At 42.9% G+C, this 7,949-nt stretch overlaps 1 pseudogene across 1 annotated transcript; it reads right to left on the minus strand.

Moving 5' to 3' along the window:
• Positions 1–5,824: 5,824 nt before the first annotated feature.
• LOC103715993 (putative protein phosphatase 2C 27) lies at positions 5,825–7,562 on the minus strand (annotated as a pseudogene). The gene is made up of 3 exons (XR_015974768.2): positions 7,530–7,562; positions 6,944–7,153; positions 5,825–6,429 (listed from the first exon to the last, which is right to left on the minus strand). The product of XR_015974768.2 is annotated as a putative protein phosphatase 2C 27 (transcript).
• Positions 7,563–7,949: the final 387 nt, after the last annotated feature.

Genomic DNA, 7,949 nt, shown 5'->3' on the forward strand with positions numbered 1-7,949 from the left:
TCATGCAATATCAATTACTTGCTGTAGTTGCTTGTATGGCCGAAGAAATAGTGCGAGGAAATGGGATGGCAAATAAGGCTCTTCAATCAAAATTCCATACAAGATCATCTAAAACTTGGTCTTGTCCTCCTACATGCACCCATTGCTTGGTCGCAAACTCCATCCTATCCACCCTTTTCTGCTTCATACTTCCATGGTTCTGATTGGATATTTTAGGGATCGGTGCTGGCATAACAATAGATCATCAATATTCAGACACGCTAATGAAAATAATTTATAGAACTTGAACATATATAAATCACCTGACTGGGATTCAAGTCTTGAATGATGTTGTCTCTTGAAACTTCGTTCTACATGCAGGCAGAGATTCTATCAAGCTAAAATCACGGTTTCAAGTTTCAGACGAGATATAACATAAGTTAACCTCTATTAGTAGCATAGCATTATTGACATCCAAAATAATAACAATAATAATAATTAAATGTATGCTACAAAGTTTTAGCACCTTGGCTTCCCTATTTAGGTTGTCCATGAAGGCATGCAGGGCACATGATAGGCCCTCGTGAGTCATCTAGGTAGGTGATTTGAATCTTATTAGGTGGCTGCTTTGTGTAAATCAGTTCCTAGTGCTGCATCCTAATAGAAACCTAATTGGCATCTCATAATGAGGCTAGACTAACTAAAAATGATTTTTTCCCCCTCAAATTTAAAAGGAAAAATATTGAACCTATTGATTGGGCATGCTTGATGGGTACTGATGGGGGGCAAGATGGATCGTCTTGCTCAGGGCAAGGGATCATCCAATCCCGGCCGGGCAGGCCAAAACACCAACCGGGTAGGACCACAACCCTGCTCAGAACCGGCCCAATCTCAGGCTCTGCCGGAGGCTCAGTTGATCTCAGCCAGATCTCTTCGCCACTACAACCTGCCGAAACTTCTTCTAACACTTATAATGACGGCCGAGCCCGAGCTCGGAACTTCCTGCTGAGTCAGTTGCGAGCCAAAGAGCTCCTTCGACCACAGGACTATTCGCCGATGCGCCCCGACCCGAGCTTGGGGCGTCCTTATATTCGCCGACGCGCCCCGACCGAGCTCGGGACGCCTTCTGTATTCAACGATACGCCCCGGCCAAGTTTGGGGCGCCCCATCTAACAACGCGCCCCGACCCATGAGCTCGGGGTGCCCCACCAAGCAAATCTCAGAATCGAGGAAACGAGGCTGACCTTGCCGAATACATGACGCGACCCCTCATCGAGCTCGGCCTCGCCCACGCCCGTCTACATGGCCGTACATTACGATATCTCCGCGCCATGCTTTGCTTACTGGCTAACGACAATCAAGGATAACGCCACACTGCTCCAGCCATATCCTACTACGACTGTCAACGCCTTACCGTTCACAAGAATAGTCTACACCATGTGCCTCAAGCAAGCTCTAGCTGCGCGCCATCCGGCTAAGAGCCATCTTCTCCCATAAACTACATCTGTCGTAGTTATTAGTTATGTCTTTGTTTGTGCCGAAGGAAAAAATAAGCATTTTTTATATTGCGAGCAGAGTATGCCAAATCTGTTTCTATCAAATTTGTTTACAATAGTTACATTTTAAGTTACAAATTGTTAGCTTTCAACCAAGAAGAAGCATTTTGTCACACCAAGACTGCGTTTGGCATCATTGTCACTTTTTTTTAAAAAAAAATGGAAACAAAAATTCTATTTCCATTTTTTCTAGATTTTGACTACAAAAAAAATGTCTAGTTCCCTCCTTTTTTTTTGACAATGAGGGCCAGCGATGTGGCTGGCAATGAGGAAGAGGGAGAGGGATGGGACCAATAACATGGCCGAGGATGAGGGAGAGCTTGATGTTAGATGGAGAGGCAGCTGAGGGAGCGGTAAAAAGGGAGAGGTAGTAGGGATGGATTCGGGGATAAAGAATAGGTCGACACTGGGGAGAGAGGCGACCGGCAAGGCTCGAGGAGCCGGCGTATTTAGGCAAAGGCGATAGGGCAGAGGGCGAGATCGAGCGGAAGAAGAGGGGTTGAGAGGAGAGGTGAAAACTAGGGGTGGCAAAATATGACCCAATCCGCCAACCCGATCCGTATTCGATCCGCCATAAACAGGTTTGGATTTGGCATAAACAGATTCGGGTCGTAAACAGGTTGACCCGTTTAACCTGTTTATTAATTGGGTCGGATACATATTTTAGAAGTCTGATCCATTTAACCTGTTTAATATATGGGTCAGGTTGGATCAGATAACCGTTTACCTGGTGATTAGGATTACGATTTCCCTCGATGAGTGACCTCTTTCCTCCTCAAAGATCTAGGGTTTGAGGGCAAGGGAGGAGAGGCGGGAGAGGGCAAGGGCGAGGGCGTGGTCGACGGGGAGGGGAGGGGGGGAGGGGGAGGGGCTGGAGCTCGTCGAGGAGGTTCGTGAAGAGAGGGTAGGAGAGGCCGTAGAGGGAGCGCCACCGAGTATCGTGGGCGGCAGGGTCCATGGACCAGATGCGGTTTGAGTTTAGAAGAGAGAAGAAGGCGGTGGCGGAGGAGGACGAGGGAGATCAATGGGGGCGAAGAGGGGGAGGAGGAGAAGATGAGGAGGAACTTGCGTCGTCCTCATCCTCGTCGAAGTAGGAGAGGAGGAACGGCCATGACGGCGTTTGTGGCGCCGGCGGAGGGAGGAGGAGGCGTAGGAGAGGACAGAGGCGATGGCGAAGAAGAGGAGAGGGGCAGCTGAGGAGGAGGAGGAGGCAGCGACGATAGAGGAGGATGAGGGAGGAGGGGAGTAGTCGGAGAGGAGGGAGGAGGGAGGAGGTGGGGTCGAGGTAGTTATGGAGGTGGAGGTTGGAGAGCATCAGCAACAAGGACGGATCCATCTCCGCCTCCTCTCTCTTCCTTCTCCATGCGAATGGCGGAGTGAGTGGATGGGAGTGTAGGGAAAAGAAGTTTATTTGTGTGCTCTGCTGCCGCCGAGGTCACCGCCATCGTGGCATCGGTATAATTTTGATACTTGCCAGGCTACAACAATTAGATTGTCATCTAAGTTGTTGTAATTAATTGATACTATGATTATCTTGAGATATGATAGCGGCGCACAATGAGATACAATTTTTTTTAGTATTTTGAAAATATGATATGTAGCCTTGGGCTAAGGCCTAAGAGGTTACCTATTTATTAAACAGGTTAAACAGGTTGGGTTGGACAAGTTAAACAGGTTGGGTTGGGCAGGTTAAACAGGTCAGGTCAAGATGAGTTGGGCTAAACAGGTTAAATAGGGCAGGTCGGATTGGGCAAACAGGTTAAACAGGTCGGGTCAGGATGGGTTGGGCTAAACAGGTTAAACAGGTTGGGTCAGGATGGCTTGGGCTAAACAGGTTAAACAGGTAGGATCGGGTTGGGCAAACAGGTTACATGTTTATTAAATAGGTCGGGTTCAGGTTTATGATTTTCTGACATGCATGTTCGTTTTTCACCGGAAGAGAAAAGCTAGGCTGGAAACCCGTCACAAGCTTTCGCTTTCCTCCCTTTTTTGCTCTTCTCTTCTGGGAACCCTCCTTGTGTCCCATCTTTTCTTTCCCATTCTTTTGAACCCCTCTCTTCCTATCCGTAGGGGGGACTCGTGAGGGTCCTCACGAGTCGGGATTATGAAGGCGGGTAGATGCGTATCATCCCTCCTGGAGATTGAAATAATAGCTGTTATTGAAATGCCACTTTCAGTGGAAGAAAAATCAGAAATGAAAAAGGTAACTGTATCTGACCTGACCTGTTTATATCCGACCCGATCCGATTGCTATCCTTAGTGAAAACTCACTTATAAAAAGAGGGAAAGGGAAAAATTTTCAGTTCCACTTTTTCTAGAAATAATGGAAGTTTGTTTAAAAATAGAAATTATAGAATCAGATAACCAAATATATTTTCTGCATTGGGTTATATTTTTCTGTTTTTTTAAAAAAGGAAACTGAAAAAATAAAACAGTACCAAACAGGGCCTAAGTGACAATTATACTTCTCTTCCCCGTGGTTTCTTGTCTTTGCACTCTACCCTTGGATTTATACTTCAAATGGTGCTGATCTTATAATCATTTGAAGGGAAACCCAGGATGCAAAGTAAATGCAATGATTGTGACTCAGATTTGTTACATTTGACAAAAATGAAATCATCTTAAACACGGTTGTTTCAGGTTTGGTGGTGTTTAGTAAATCATGTTAAGGATATTTTGGTCTTTATGCTTGTATATCGTGAATTACCACACTGTCTTTATGCTTCTTCCAGGTACCTATATTGATAAGAAATGCCCGTTCACTGGCAATGTCTCAATCAGGGGTCGCATCTTAGCAGGCGCATGCCATAGTGCCAAGATGAACAGAACCATCATTGTACGTCGACACTACCTTCACTAAGTGAAGAAATACCAGAGGCAAGTCATAGATTTGTCTTGCTGCGATCTCATCACATCTTTTGAGCAACTCGAAATAATAACTTGTCTTTTTGCCTTAGGTACGAGAAGAGGCACTCAAATATTGCGGCACACATATCCCCCTGCTTCCGTGTGAAAGATGGTGACCATGTTATCATCGGCCAGTGCAGGTGAGCTTATTTCGTAGACTTTGCGGATGATGGCCGCATGATTCAGTCATCTTTATGAACAATTGTAAATGGTTGTCGTAATTTATTTCAGTTTTATTTATTAGGTTTTCGCTCAGCTCAGATTGTTACTTCTAATATCCATCAATTTAACTATGCATACATCTAGTGCAGGCCATCGGCAAAGACTGTTTGGTTCAATGTTCTGAAGGTTATCCCGGCTGGATCAAAAAGTGGAAGCGGGAAGAAGGCCTTTGCAGCAGTTTGAGTCTTGTCTGGATGCCTTAAAAGGTTTTGCATTCTGTAGAAGGCTACTGTTGTTCCATGCAACAATAATAGGTTCCCTGATTATTTTTTTTTTTTTAATCTTGTCAACTCTTAAAGAACCTTAATAAGATTTGATGGGGGAATTTTGTTGAGCTGCTGAAACGATAATTTGCACCTGTAATCTTCACTGCTAGATTGGCAAAATGGCTTTCTTTTTTGTTTTTAACTGGTGAAATGACCTTTTTCTTGTTTTTTTGAGGCTGCGAATGCGAGCGTCAGCAACAACTGGCAGGGTCCTGCATGCACGGAAAATAATGTTCCTTCGTGTTCGGACTGCATCATGTCCTCAGAAGCTTGTCCAAATGTTGAATCTTCAAACATGATTGTTCCCTGAGAGATGCAACACGACATTTAATGACCTTCCATCCAATAATCATATGACTGATGAATAATATATACACTGCAGTACATCTGTCTGGTCTGATTTTTAACCATCTGAAACATTTAGCAGCTCGTACCGTGCCCTACAATGGTTGTCTGTCCTAATAAACAAGCTCAAGACAAATGGGTTTTTTTTATCTCTTCTCCAGGTTGTTGTTTGCTTGTGAAAGACCGAAAAGCATGTCTTTCTTCTGATCACTTTCTGTACTTCCCGCAATGTTATCATTGAGGTAAAACAGCACCAACAGCTCGCGAAGAACCCAATTCAACAGTGTCGGGTCTCATTATCCCTCGCGAGGAACCCAATTCAACAGTGGTCAAGCTATATAGGATCGTGCATCAGTTCCAATCTGAAATAATTTCAGATTCTCTGTAATAATTTCATTCCCATCTGAACCAGTATTCTCCATGTACTACAAGCATCCAAATAACAGAAACCCCCTTACATGCTCATCAACTTCTGATCTGGCCGCCACTTCTGCTCTCAAGCTAATTTAAGCTCTGGAAAGCTTGTTAGAAGGATAAGATATGATCATATGCTATACGAGATATCTGCTCTTATTTCTACATCATAGTTTTTTGATACGTTTACCAAACTCAACATGAAGAATTAATGTAGTTAGTTTCTGGTGTTCATTTACTTTTCTTCTAACAGGCACCTGAGGCTTTGAAGGCCCTCACCAGACACAGTTCCTTCATATTCTGCTTCTTCTATGCGTCGTGATTCTACCGCACCTCGTCTTGCAGCCTCCTCGACCAATTCCTTGCAGCACATTTTCACATCATTGTGCTCTTGGAGCCTCCTCCAGGCAAAGTCTCTGCCGCGCTTTGGTTTGAGAAGACATCCCATATGCCATCGCTGCCTATTATCTAGAACTCGTCCCCTTTCGTTAATGCGATCATCTTTAGCTCTGGTTCGGCATTTAAGGTCCCACCTGCTTGGCTAGACTCCTCCATCCCTTCAATGTGCCAATCGCCAAGAGCTTGGGTCTGCATCAAGCTGACCATTCAAGTAGCCATCATCAATGTAGCAAGCATGGGACCTGATGTGCTCTCTTTCTTTTATACAGCAGGACCTGTGATCCTTGGTAATTTCTACTGCCATCCCCAAGTCTGGAAAGTACTGCCTAACTAATAGAGATCTGCCATCAACAAAGTTTGCCATTGTTGCCAACAGTAAGAAATTAGGATACCTATGGTAAGAGCATAAAACTAAAAGAGATACACTTCTTTATCAAAAAAATACATAAAAGATATACTGAATAAAAAAATGAAAAAAAAAGACAAAAAAACAGCATACCTAAGGAATAGCATGAAATTTACATGAATATCGAAATTAGTGAAAAGTAGGATCTGAATTAAAATTTTGAGACTTTATTTCTTTTTTGAATAACAATCTAATCATGAAGAAAAATATGCTCGTTTACCAAAAACTCATTCTATTTTTTTTTTAAAAAAAAATCTAGCACAACATTAGTTCACAATGCCTTCAAACAACATAATGACCTTCGTGACAGAACTCGCAAAGATAGAACAGTATACCAATCTCATTGAATAATTACAGCCACTATAGACATTTATTACCATCATTTGGTTAGATAGAAAATTAGAAATATTCATGCACCAAGGAGAGCAGTAAGTTGCAAGGAAGCTCACTTTCCAAATATCATTGCCGTAAGCACCTACATGCCAAGAGACAGAATTGACTGGACAGCATGACTTTGCAAATTGTGTATCAACTTGCATAAATGGCCTCGAAACTACTTTTTCTGATTTTAAAAGGGAAATCAGGATCCTCCACAATGACCCTTGGTAAACTGTCACGAACAAAACGAGCTGCACATTTCCTCCATGTCCATCAACTACCTGACAACAAAAGTGGGACAAAGATATTTTAATTAAGTTCTTGCAAGAACTAAATCATCAGAAAGCCATCACAGAGAAGGGGAAAAAAAGGAAAAGATAATATAAATACCAACAGTTACAAAGTCATTTTCTGAAAGATGAAAAATCTGATTTCAATTCTTTCGCAAGAGAGAGAGAGAGAGAGAGAGAGGGAATACAATTTCAAATACTATCATCAGGAAGAAAGCTGATGGTAGCAATCTTTATGGAAGCACTTCAATTTCTTGATGTTAACAGCTTGCAAGTAAATTGACCTAATCTCTGGGACTAAATATCGGGGTGCGATGTTTTCTATTTAGGTCCTCAAGGGATAGCACTGTCTTGAACTCCTGCTTACAGTATTAGCTGGATATAAACCTACCAATGGCATGATCGATCATCACAAGCATATAACACAAAGACCAAACATGAATGTAAAATTGAACATGAAGCAATAATGAGCTGACTGCTACAACTCCAAAGGAAGAAATAGAATCTCCATCCAGAAAATGATGGTCAAACTTGTTAGCTGGGCCAGAAATGCATATATTAGTATCTTCCATATCATGGCTGCCAATGCCTGACCACTCCCCTGATCAAATGATGGGGATGAAGTTGATTATCTGACTACTGTTGCTGTCCATGGCCACTGTATTCTCATAGATTTTTCCCATCAGTCACAGAGAGCAGAGTAATAATTTGAATGAGTAGGGGGAATAAACAGAATGAACAAAAAATTGCCTAATTTCACTGATTCAAGGGTTCAAAACATATAGGT

This window comes from Phoenix dactylifera, chromosome 2 (genome assembly GCF_051530095.1).
Source record: "Phoenix dactylifera cultivar Ajwa chromosome 2, Ajwa_hap1_PhDact_Kaust_v1.1, whole genome shotgun sequence".
In the NCBI taxonomy this organism is placed as follows: domain Eukaryota; kingdom Viridiplantae; phylum Streptophyta; class Magnoliopsida; order Arecales; family Arecaceae; genus Phoenix; species Phoenix dactylifera.